The sequence below is a fragment of the Podarcis tiliguerta genome (genome assembly GCF_965153285.1).
Source record: "Podarcis tiliguerta genome assembly, chromosome: 9".
Lineage (NCBI taxonomy): Eukaryota > Metazoa > Chordata > Lepidosauria > Squamata > Lacertidae > Podarcis > Podarcis tiliguerta.
The window spans coordinates 25,098,733-25,112,302 of NC_139542.1; the positions used below are offsets into that span (position 1 = coordinate 25,098,733).

General features: G+C 41.7%; 1 long non-coding RNA gene across 3 annotated transcripts in view; it reads left to right on the plus strand.

Annotated features, from left to right (window-relative positions):
* Window positions 1–9,084, plus strand: part of LOC310685441 — a 49,006-nt gene extending 39,922 nt beyond the window's left edge. For 2 of the 3 annotated variants that reach the window (XR_014515261.1, XR_014515263.1), the window contains 4 exons: window positions 3,240–3,340; window positions 4,455–4,504; window positions 7,345–7,420; window positions 8,945–9,084. This is a non-coding gene — a long non-coding RNA (uncharacterized lncRNA). The remainder of the gene's footprint in view (window positions 1–3,239; window positions 3,341–4,454; window positions 4,505–7,344; window positions 7,421–8,944) is intronic. The other variant, XR_014515262.1, reaches the window with a different exon arrangement.
* The last annotated feature ends 4,486 nt before the right edge of the window (window positions 9,085–13,570 follow it).

Sequence of the window (13,570 nt, forward strand, 5' to 3'; positions counted from 1 at the left end):
TTCTTTCCCCCTCTTTAATTACGAATGGGCGAAGCGTCCAGCAGGAGTGTTCAAACATGTCCTTGTTAAAATAGTCAATAAAGGGCGCTGAGATTTGCGGTGCACCATATATACCATTACTCAAGAATATACATCATAGGGTACAATTTTTCGCTACAAGGCACAGCCTTCTCTTTACCGCAAAATGATACCTTAATGTAAAGGTTAATTGGAAGGTCTGAAATACAGATCTAATCGATAATTGGACAGGCTGCCCAGACATTTGTCATTGTTAACAAATACACACAGAATAATTACACTTTAAATTTCTGTGGTGCTCTATTCTTTGTCATTTCCCTGTGCAAAAATAACCTCCAAAGTGTAAAAAAAAACAAAAAAAACAAAAAAACACCACTTGGAAAATCCCCTATTTGTCATCATATGGGGTTTAAGATACAATTGTATATAATCTTTCGTAGGCTGAAAAATTCAAAGTCTTCACAGGAAGGTTGACTTCATAGAACCATCTAATTTGTGACACCTTAATTCTCATTGAATAGATTTCCCCCCTGTAAGTCTTAGGGGGTGAAAAATATTGCCCCCCCTTCCTCAAAGCTTTTTGTTTGTTCGTTTTCACTCAGACTAGGCCTCATTTACTGCCGGATTTGCGCTGGATCCTTCTGGAGTACCTCAGAGTTGTTAAGCGACAATCTAAAAGCCGATTTAGGATTAGGATAGCTTAACCAGGTGAACTGGGGGCTTCGCTTTGATTGGGTAGGAAAGCTAGCGCTGTGCTTGGTAGTCCATCTTGTGATACCGAAAGGCTTTATCAACATCCTGAGAGGAGTGCATTCAGAATAGGTGGCAATGAGAATCTCACTAATCAGCGAAGGATTATCTGGGGCTCAGAGCTATACTGCTTCTAATTCCTTCTTCATGACGCTGTTCATGCACTGCAAAATGATCTAGTGCAACACCACCAGTATAAATATTAGATGAGCCTCTTCAGTCTCTTAATTAGCACTTTCCGAGGGAACTGGGTGTTGAGCAGTCAGAAGTAATCAGTTGTGAAATAATACAGGTTGGGTGGGGGGGAGCCAAAATTACAGCAGGATTTAAAACAGGATTTACGGTCCTCAACACAGGGTTGTGCACTGTACTTTTCTCATCTGCTCTTTCCTATTTCTGAAGTTAAGTTCACTCTAGGCTTGGTCTCATAGCCTCACGTTAAACCACACCGGTTTGTCAAAGGCGCTGCTATCAAATCGACATGTTAGTTTTGGGGCTTCTCTAAATGTTTCCTGCTCATCCTGGAGTGAACACTCCTGTGGGAAACAGGGAAACATTAGGCAAGTAAAATGTCAGATTCTGGCTGCATAATCTTCCAGGATTTTTAGCATACATTCCCTAACAGGAGGAACTTAAGCATCAGGAAGAACTTTCTGACTGTAGGAGCCATTTGACAGTGGAATGGATTCCCTCAGGAGGTTGTGGACTCTCCTTCCTTGGAGGTTTTTAAGCAGAGGATGGGTAGCCATCTGTTACAGATGGTTTGGTTGAGATTTCTGCATTGCAGGGGGTGGGACTAAATGACCCTACTGGTCCCTTCGAACTCTACAGTTCCATGATTCTATCGTGCAAGATTGTGGAATAATGTAAAACATTCTCCATAGTGTTTTAACATTCAGTCCCTTTCCGCACGGAACTCTAGGAATTCATAGAATCATAGAATCTTGAGTTGGAAGGAACCAAAGGGTCATCTAGTCCAACCCCCTGCAACGCTGAATTGTAGCTCTGGGAGGGGCTCTCAGCACCCTGAACAAACTACAGCTCCCAGAATTCTTGGTGAGAAGCCATGACTGTTTAAAGTGACATCATAGTGTTTTAAATCAATGGTGTCAATGTGGCCCCAGTTAAAAACCACCTGCTGTGTTTAGGATCAGAGTCCAAACATCAAATTAAATGTCCTTAGAATATTATTATTTTCAATCCCATTTTCCCCTACACATATTTAAATACATTGTAAAACCATTCTTCTATAGAGCGCCAAGAGAAGTGTATACAAAATTAACATTGTGGCTTTTCTCCCACACAGAGTTGTATTTGAATTGTCACCACTGTTGTTTCTTTCACTCAGGAAAACAAGCATCTTCTTCACCAACGTGTTTCACTGCACACATTGTCAAAATGACAGAACAAGATAGCTTTAATTAGTTAACATCCAATTAGGTCCAGTTGGTGGAAGACCACCAACAGCGTGGAACCACTCTTGCTTTCTCTGTTGTTTTAGATCTTACAGCCTCTCCTGCTCTCACCTTTCATGCCTCTTTGAACATGATGCTGACATACAATCATGCCTACAAACAACTGAATTCTGAAACTACTTCTCCCACCAAATTAGAGCATGTCTGCATTTGACGTCCCTCCCCTCATTTTGCCACTCTAGAATAAAACGATCCCGACTGTAAAAGCTGGTTTCAGAATAGATCTCCACACATTTTATTTGCTGAAGCACACACTAGTAAGGTAATTCAGGGACTAGAGTACAAGTGATTCTGACTTAGGATATGTCCACATTTTCAACTCAGAGTGACTTGAAGTCTGTTTTTCCAGCTGTTCTTCAAAATGCCAGTGGTGGGCTTTCAAATTTCAGTGGCACCCTGTTCAATGCCAAAATTCCTTCCTTCCCCACCTCTCACCTTCTGTTGTCCATCACTGTTGTGGTGCCCCCTGTAGCGCCCTCCCAGCTCAGCTCCCAGTGCAGGTAAACCAGTCACGCTCCCCTAAATCTGTGCCTGAAAATGCTTTCTACCTGAGATGTTAACATCACCAAAGGTCCCATATTGCTGATCAGGATATGATTTGTTTCAATAGGTGCTCACACCGAGGAATGTTTAGGGGAGTTACTGTTTTTACCCCATCCATAGTTGACACGCGTTTGTACCATCAGTCTCATCTGCACACACTCAAAGTTTTGACAGTAAGAGCGGATGTGGCATTGCTGAGAAATACTAGTGGGTGTCAAGTGCATATCTGAGCATGCGCATTCTGACCACTCTGGATGTCTGCACTCTGAGGATGCTCTTTTGAATTGGGTCCTGTTCACTCCCATGATGATATCACTACTGCAAGACCACCCACAGCAGCAGAGGTGGCTTTGCAAAGTTGTTCAGACTTGTATTGGCTTGTAGATTCCAATTGCTGTGAAGCTGCTTTGAGAAGAAGAAGAATATCCTTCAAATGTTTTTGTTTTTCTTCAGAAAGAAACAGGATGACCATGCAGAACATCATAGGATGTGAACATCATGGGATCACAGATTTGAAATACAGCACTGGAAAATTTGATAAGTGTACATTAAATGTAAGTGTAAACATACTATTATATTCCAGTTCCCAAATTTACTTAGTAAACAGAAGTTTCCATTTATTTCCATGATATTTACTTCTAAATAGTTTCCACAATGCATAGTCTACATTCCCATGAAGTCCCCAGCACACAGGCGTCTAGCTGTGGAATAGACATTCCCCACTATTTTAGCTTAAAGGGACGCGGGAGGCACTGTGGTCTAAACCACAGAGCCTAGGGCTTGCCAATCAGAAGGTTGGCAGTTCGAATCTCCACGACGGGGTGAGCTCCTGTTGTTCGGTCCCAGCTCCTGCCCACCTTGCAGTTCAAAAGCACGCCAAGTGCAAGTAGATAAATAAGTACCACTCTGGCGGGAAGGTAAATGGCATTTCCGTGTGCTGCTCGCCAGAAGCAGCTTAGTCATGCTGACCACATGACCCGGAAGCTGTCTGTGGATAAATGCCGGCTCCCTCGGCCTAGAGGGAGATGAGCACACAACCCCAGAGTCATCCGCAACTGGACCTAACGGTCAGGGGTACCTTTATCATTACCTTTTACTATTTTAGCACTGGGTTCAGATCCAGGTAATAAATGCAAGGCTGTATACTTTTGTTTCTGTTTTTAAATTTAAGCTATTGTGTTGTTATATTTGTGACTTTGTTGTTTGATGTTAATAACAGTAAGTACTCTCACTCTAGAAAGGCAGGGCAGTAATTATTATGATAGCAGATAATAAATAAAGCTGTAAGCCTAACCATGCCTACTCAGAAGTAAGTCTCATTGAACTCTATGACGTTTTAAGTGAAGGTAGGACTGTAGTCTTTCCATCTCTAGCTAATACTTCCAAAACAATACACATGTGTTGATTTTATCAATTTAAGCAAATTTTGGAGGAACAAAATGAGGAAAATGCAATTATAAGTTATTGTATAAACGTGCACTATTTAATCTTAGAGTATGACTGGAAAATTGCATTTAAAATTGTAATGTCATTTGTTCTCTAGCTGCCTGTATGAAAAGCCTTTGCTCATTCAAGTGGGCTTGCCATGCTTTCATGGGAGGGGGGAGAGACAGGGAAGAAAGCAAATAGTTCAGAAGTCATATGTCTCATATCTACTGCTACTTTCAGATCCAGAAAGGGGACAGCGTTTAATCTCACCACCCTCAACATATTTCCAGGTAGGCTTCAGATACCACGTCGGATGGGCTTCCATTTCTATCACTCCCTTAATGATGAATGAAATTCTCCATCTAAACAAATAAGCACTTCAGAGACTTCCCCTTGACAGGGTTGTTAATCCTAAGAGTCTGTCTTATCGCTGTACGATTCAAGGGTTGAAGATGTACAGTATCCCCGCACCGCCTGGCTCTTACACAGCTATGCATAAATGCTGACACATATAACAAGCAAACTTCTGTTCGGGTGGGTGCTTCTGTTCCACTGCTTGTATAGGCACAAACACTTTTTATCAGTCTCACAGAGCTGTGGCCCTCTTCATAATTTGGCCTTGTGATTTAGACCAATTAGACCTCCTCAAGTATTTTGTTGACTGGTTTTCCTTCAGATAAACTATTTGATTGGCTTTAGTGGAATACATTTCCCCCCAACCTCTTTGAAGCATTGGCGCTATCCCCTAGAGGTCCTGTGCAGGGATGGGGGGTGAAATTCGTTCACATTTTCATGTGAGCTTACTGGATTCACACTTCCTGAACCAAAACACAGCGAGCCTTCAATATCTGAAGCAAAAATTTACATGTCTCCAAGTTTTGCAATGCAGTTATCCACCGAAAGAACATCTAGGAAATGTAAATGTGAGTGGACAATGCATACAGATGTCCATATTTTAGTGAAAATAATGTACAAAAAAAGAATTCTACTACAGGAAACTTGCTTGCAAAAATCCAGTAAAGCTGAATGTTGCAAAATTGGAATATTCAGGACAAATAAAAGATTGCTTCAAACCCCAGAGGCTGTGGCACAACCCAACTTAGGGCCTTTCCCCCAGTCCAAATTAGCAAATAAGTACAACACTGGAAGCAGAAGCAAAGCCTTTTACCTCCAACAATGTTCTTCTACCCTCATTGTCATCTATAGCAAAACTAACCCCATCATTTGCCACTGTCTTTATGTCGGATTAGTGTATCATGCTGTAAGTACTCAATGGAACTAGCAGGAATGCAGCACTCCAAATTATGTTGTCTGGGGTGGCCCAAACTATAGATTGTTAATAGACAAGGCAGTCTGTCAGATGGCTCCTGTGCCAAACTTCTGATGAAAATCACAGAGCACTACCAAATATTGGGGAACAAAAGGGCATATTTTCTGTTGTTGTTTTTCATCCCACGTCTATGGAGGGCATATGTAATATGAGCTACTGTTTGAAAAGCAGAACATCATGTGTTCCCAGTTTATAAATTATAAAATATTCAAAAGCACAAGCTCACTCCTAGGAATTGGTTACACTCCACGGTATCAAGAGCTGTTTTGTACTCTTTTATCTCTTCTGTGGGATGCCTCCTCCTCCTCCTTCTCCTATCCAGGCTGCTCTTAACAGCATTACTGCAAAGAAAATAGATATTTGCATGCCCCGAGATCTGGAAAGATTTGGAAGAAAATAACATTGCCCCCCAAAAAAGAATAAATAAGGAATGTGACTTGGATTGATTCATTCATTACTTTCAATCTTGTTTATCATCAAGATGCTTATCACAGATCACTATCCTTATTAAGGTGTCTTTGCAATTATACTATAGTCACTTTTATTCCAGGCTCTCAAAGCTTTTCTCAAATGTTGATTAAGCCTGGCAACTATTGTCAATAACAACAGCAACAACAGCAACCTTCTTTGGCACTGGTGGAGATACAGAAATGAATATGGTGGCCTGGTTCAGGGACGGCTAAGAGGTGACCACATCCTTCTTTGGTTGCCAGTTTGTCTGCCCCATAACCCTCACCCTCTCTTTCCTTACCCTTTGTTACACCATGGAAGGAGCAGCTTCCTACCTGACAGGCATCCTCCCCAGCAAGAAATACAAGCTGATCTATCCTATCCCACCAGAAGGAGTGTCTGCCAGGTGAAAAGCAATGAATGGCCACCAACTTGGATGGCTTTGAATGAGGATTAGGCAGATACATAGACAACAAGACTATCAATGGCCACTATATCCTAACTCACTGGATCCTAACTTGCTCGTCCCTGCAGAACTTGGGTTCAGATTGCTCCCAAAGTGAGAAGCAGTGCCTTATATATGTGTGCTGCTCTTAGACCAGCCTGCCTGCCCCCAAGCCTAGAGAAGAAGTTCTGGATGATCTGAAGTAGCATGCAAAGTACTGCTGCTTCTTTGACAAGCAGTCATTCTTCATGCTGGGGAATGGGATACAGCATTTTTCAATACAATACTCCCATTTCCTATCAGAAGAGATATTCTGCAGTCCGCTCTGTTCTTCAGCCTGGGGAGGGGCCCACTGTGTTCAGTCAAGCTGTTTCATGGAGGAATTATGCCATTGCCCAGAGTTCTAGTTTGCCTAAATAGGCTGAAGAAGTCAGCTTCGTTCCAGACTTCTGTATAGTGCTTTCTTCTGCCATTGTCAACACCAGTGAAGGGCACTGCTTCCAACATTGAGGCAGATGTGTTTCGGTACAAAAACAGCACCTACAATCTAAAGTATTTTGTTTGCAATGTCGTATCTCAGCTGACTTTATAGCCCCTTATCACCTCGTTAAGCAAAGAGCTGAGTATTTGCTATATCCACAAAGCAGAATTTTCAAATCCATTGATCAAAATGAACCGCAAATGTTTCTGAAAGGGCTTTATGCCAATACAAATCTACTTTGCTTAGAGTCGTTACCTTGCACTTTCCCAGCACATGCATTTTTCTCAATTGCTCTTCTTTAGTCTATATGCATCTGTTGACTGGGATATTTATCTAAAGGGCACACAATACCATCTTGGGCAGCACTATCATATGTGATGTAACCACTGCACACAGAGACTGATCTTTATGTTTCCCTACGCAGGTTATCTTGGAAGCAGCATCATTTGTTGAATTGCAGCCTGAACTTTGCAATAATTAACAATCTTATTATTTCAGAGGTTAGATTTTTCTGTATTTGAATGTGTTGACCTTTTGTATGGAACGGGTCAGGGTAAAATGTAACCCGTGTTAACAACTATTGTATAATAGTACTGTGCTGTGCTGAAAATCATAGCTTTAATTGAACTCTATCCTAAATCAAATGGGATGTGGGTGGCACTGTGGGTTAAACCACAGAGCCTAGGACTTGCTGATCAGAAGGTCGGCGGTTCGAATCTCCACAATGGGGTGAGCTCCCGTTGCTCGGTCCCTGCTCCTGCCAACCTAGCAATTCAAAAGCACATCAAAGTGCAAGTAGATAAATAGGTACCACTCTGGCGGGAAGGTAAACAGAGTTTCCGTACACTGCTCTGGTTTGCCAGAAGTGGGTTAGTCATGCTGGCCACATGACCCAGAAGCTGTATGCTGGCTCCCTCGGCCAGTAAAGCAAGATGAGCACCGCAAACCAAGAGTCAGCCACGACTGGACCTAATGGTCAGGGGTCCCTTTACCTTTACCTAAATCAATCCTTTAAAAAAGTGAATGGGAGGCAGCATAAGAACATAAGAAGAGCCTATTGGATCAGGCCCACCAAGCAGGGCCTGAGGACAAGCACACTCTCCCCTCTGTGGCTTCCACAAACTCCAACTATGAAGGCTGAGCATGACCATCACAGCTAGTACCCATAGATAGCCATATCATCCATGAATTTGCCCAGTCCTCTTTTCAATCCCTTCAAGTTGGTGGCCATCACTGCCTCCTGTGGGACTAAGTTCCAAAGTTTGACTATGTGCTGTGTGAAGAAGTACTTTCTTTTGTAAGTTCCGCATCTTCCAACATTCATCTTCAATGAATGTTCGTGAGTTAGTGTCTGCCGGTCAAAATGTCCCGAGGGCAGGGCTTTTTTCAGGTGGAACTTACTGGAACTCAGTTCTGGCACCTCTCAAGTGGATGTCATTGCCATTCTAAAAGAACAAGGGAGCTGTGTTCTGGCACCTCTTTTTCTAGAAAAATAGCACTGCCTGACAGGAACTTGAATACATTCCCCTATTACCAGCAGACACAAGTCCCTGGTGCAGAACCTTCCCATCTCACTTGAGAGACAAATGGACAAGTCCCTCCTTTCAACATGATGAAGAATGGTTGCCAGTTGGTGAGGATAAACTGCCTTGGACCACTGAGTCATCTAGCTCAGTGATGTTTGCAGCGCACTGACCAGCAGTTGTTTTCTAGGATTTCAGACAAGGGCTATTCCCAGCTCTAGCTGGAGATGCAAGGGATCAACCATGAGGCCACCTGCGTGCAAAGCATGGGAGAGAGGTCGCTGCACCCATTGGTTATACATCTCCATCACATCTGTAGCTGCTTTCGAGAATCAAAATGGTAGCTCTGGACCTCATTGTACATTGTCAGTGCTGCAGCACCGGCATAGACTGGAGCTGTAGGCCCATTACAAAGAATCCCAAGCTGAAATACCCAAGAAAACAAAACGACACCATTTGAAATAAATTAACTTTTCCACCATCTGTATCCATTTCTGCCAGATCCACTGGGGACACAAGCCTGTATCTGCATTGATTGGATGAATTTCAAAGACCTTTTACCTGCTCTCTGTTTGTGCTGCTTCTCATATCTTTATGACATGAAATGAACTACTTGGCGCCACATTGCTGTTATCCATTAACCGTTCCTGTTTTCCTAATCATCTCAGACTCCATCTTTCTCTGTCCTATCTGTTATTGTCTTCTGAAGAGGGATGCAATGTTCCTTTAGCCGGGTCTGGTTTGCATGACATGATTTGTGTATCTGCCTACCAGAGTTTCTTCTGCGGAGCCCTGTATATTATCTTCTTTCCCCATTCTCTACCCCACCCCCGGCTTCTCCGTAACCAGGCGAAGAGGGTCATACATCTGTAAAATGACAGCAGTTATGAAAAATGGGGGCTTGGTACACATGGCTCTCATCACACAGAGACTCATCTTCCACACCACAGACAATACTTGTTTCCTTGAGAGGCAGACTGCAGTTAAAAACAGACAAAACACCTAATAAATTGCTTGGCCCATCAATTTAGCAATTTAGCAACTCATCAAAAACAATGCTGGAGATCAACAGGCAAATCAGAATTGTAGGGAGGTTCCCCCTGCTCCCTAGAAGGTGAAACATAGAAAATATGTAATTTACCATCTCTTTTTTCTGTGATGCTCAGTATTTAAATGGGACAGTAAGTTTCCATATAATCAAAGGGAAACCATGCAAAGGCTCTTCCTAGGACTGAAAGATCTAAAAGGAACTTCCTACCATAACTGTGTACACACCATAAAGCACATGCGTTTACCCAAAATCATGGGAACTGTAGCTTGTTAAGGACACTGGGAACTGCAGTTCTGCAAGGGAAAACTACAGTTCCCAGCGTTCTTTAAATATATGGTATGTACACAGCCATAGTATCACACATAACCCAGCCCGGCCCATCAACAGGACTTGGATTTGTTCATTTCCCCCCACCCTTTCTCCAAGGTGCTTTCAGTTCTTACAACCTTCCCATTTTAATCTCACAACAACCCTGAGAGGTAGATTAGACTGAAAGAGAAAAACTGGCCCAAGTTCAGTGTGCAATTTGAAGTGAACCGAGGGAAAATTTGAACCAAGAATACAGTGGTACCTCGGGTTACATACGCTTCAGGTTAAAGACGCTTCAGGTCGCAGACTCCGCTAACCCAGAAATAGTGCTTCAGGTTAAGAACTTTGCTTCAGGATGAGAACAGAAATCATGCTCCGGCAGCACGGCGGCAGCGGGAGGCCCCATTAGCTAAAGTGATGCTTCAGGTTAAGAACAGTTTCAGGTTAAGAACGGACCTCAAGAACGAATTAAGTTCTTAACCCGAGGTACCACTGTACTATACTCTTACCCAGGGGTGTAGCCAGTGCTCAAGACTGATGGGAGTTGTAGTCAATGTTATCTGAATAGTACTATGTTGGCCACCCCGTGGTAACTACTTCAGCACTCTGGCATTATAGTCTCACACTGGAAGCTAAAGTGGGGAGCTGACATTTTTCATTGTTTAGAAGCTTGTGTTAACTTCCCTCCCCATCCCATTCCTCAGAGTCCAGTTCTGATGGATGGAGCCTCCTCAGCCTAAAGGAAATTACAAAATCAGGTACAGCATTCTATTTAATTGATATTTTAATCATTTTAAGGAATATTACAAATGAATTCTCAATAAACTGCAATCTAATCTCACACTAAGGAATGGGGTGGGTGGGGAATTAGGGATGCTGGAGGATTCCATTTGAAATGGAAATGAGAGCAGAAATCCTGCATTTCAAATGTTCATCAGAGGTCATGAATGGAAATCATACAAGCAAATGCCATCAGTATTGGCAGTATTGCATAACTGCCAAATATATGCAAAAAATGATTTAATTTACTGTATTATTTTTGATGTTTGACCTTCACTGAAATGCATTGAAATTAATCGTGCAATTAATTTCATAAGTTTTGCACAAAGTAGATAATAAGAGCAGCAACATAGGTTTTAGCAGAAGCGGAACTGCAGCAGAATGGAAACAGCAGAGAGTGAGACAAACCCAGGACTGGATGTGCCTTGCTAAACAGATCTAGTAATATAGGGTCAATAATAAATGTGAATATACTGAAGTGGAGACAAAAAAAATCCAGCCCAGAAACTCTTACATGCTTAAATGTATAACAGTGAAGGACTTGGAGAATCAGGCACAAGTGCACCACAGTGTGTTTTGACATGGAAGTGAAGGCAAGGGATGCAGTCTTTGCAAATGAGATCTCCTCTCTTCCATCTTAGCTTTGCTAGTCTTAACCACAAACCAGGTTTCATAAAACCAGAAACGCTTGGAGCAAAACACATTAGATATGATACAGGGAGCCATATAGCCATATTTGTTCACACACCTGCCCTGGTCACATCTTTAGAAATGACCTGATACGTTCTATTTTTTATGACCAAAATATGCCAGTTGGTGAGGGAAGTGTAATTCTTCCCCAACTTTCTTCCCCATCTTTCATCAATTATTTTCTCACCAGCTCAGCTGACTTCTAAAAACAGGCTAGGAGAACAGCGAATGTATAATTGTAATTAGCTGTAATATATTTTTTCTAGAAATAGAAGAATATAAATCTTTTTATAAATAAATACATATGGTTTCAAAAGAATCAGCTGAAAATCCTGCCCTTCGGTATATTCAGAATGGACATGTTTTTCAAATGTTTTGAACAGGTCCTGTCACCTTTCACATTGCACTTCTTCAGAGATTTATGCATTGCTATTGAGTGACCTCCTGTGGCAGAAGCTTGGATATACTTCAGAGGCAACAGCATTATTCATTTTTCTCCAAATATGCAGAGGTATTTTCTGGGAAATAGGGCTCAGCATGGAAAACTGGGATTCTGCAAACGAATCAGAGGGCAGATGAAACAAATTCATGCCCTTGCTGCCATATTCACTTCATATCTTCTCAGCACATTGAACTGTGCTATCTCACCCTATTATAGCAAGAATCAACAGTTTACAATTTTTGTCCTCGTGAAAATTTGCCAGCATTTTACTGTAGTGTGAAATTTGCAATTTTGCCTAATAAGCACAAAGCAAAGCAATTTCTCCTAATAATATGGATTTTTAATGCACACGTTTTTGTACACATTGCTCTGCTAGAGAAATGCATATCAAAATCTGTAGAAGTGTGAATTCTGATGGATGGCTGTGTTTCAGTTCTCATAGTGTTCCAGAAAGGTTGAATTAGGTAAATTCAGCTTTCAGTGTGAACTGAATTCAATTTCTCCCCCAACCCTGCTCCTGAGAAAACATCTATGGGGCCTGGTCCGTTCATTCCATTACCTTCAGTAGTTTTCAAACAATCTAATAATGCCCAGGATACAGACCTTTATACTGTAAAATTCATTTTACAACACCTAAGATGTGAAATGACACATTTTGGCTTCTGAATTCATCATATATTTGAGCTGACCCCCCACCCCCGTCCCATCAACCACACTTTTAGAAGCAGAGAATTGTACTCACTGTTCACACTTAACAGTGTGCACATGGTACCAACTATATTCTTCCCACTATAATAATTCTAATTGTGTGTTAATGAAATTGATTTTAAACTTCCCATGTTATACACACCAATAAACAGATACTATTTTAGGCTTCAATCCTTACCCTACTTACCTGGGAGTAAGACCCATTGAATTCAGTAGGACACAGTATTGCAGCCTAATTTCACGTTCATCATGGTTGGTTCTCTTCCCTAATGACATTCTAGATTTCTTTTTTTAGAAGAAGATTTTATTTTGACTCTGAGGCTGTGCCCACATTAGCAGCATAAAACATATCTAGTTCTTTTTCTCATTGTGGATAGAAGTTTGGGAAACGATAGGATAGATATAGCTTGTGACTAACACCATGTGCACACCACTTCCCAAACCAGCAGCGGCAGCATGCTTCAGGCAGAGTAAACAAGAAACAATCTTTCAAGAAACAATCTAAGATGTTTCTCTTTCAAGAAACAATCTAAGATGGTTGGCCATTTATTTAGAACTGAGTGATGAACAGGAAAACTCGGGGATAGCTGATCCTGCAATATCTTCCAAAAGGAGGCAACTCAGGGGGGCGAAGGCCGTGCTTTCCTTGCACGCGTGCTGAAAGAAAACTTCATATGAGATGTTAGCACATAAAAACTTGAAAAAGAGGATCATAAAATATTCATTCAAGTCTCCAGCTTTAATGACAACTTGGTTCCTGCATTTCTCAAACTGACTCTTTCACAGATGTTCATTGAAAAGAATTCCATAGCCATATAAATTATGGTGGATTAAATTGCTCATTTTAGGGCTTGACAAAGTGATTCCAGGAGCATGCCCTGGTATGCACAACTACAAAAAAAAAAAGTGGGGCATGACGCTTCTAGGGAGGAGAGAACAACTTCCTGTCTTTCAGAAAGAGACTTTGTCATATAAAAGTTATGCCTACCGCCTAAGCACCCAAACCAGCTGCATCCCATGTGCTGTTAAGGCTCAAGGCTCTTATTTCTCCTGTTCAATTATTGTGACTATAAATTGCAATGGGCCACCTGTGCAATGCACTCATGCAGAATAGTCCCAGAGGAAGCATTAAGACATCAAGCCTCAT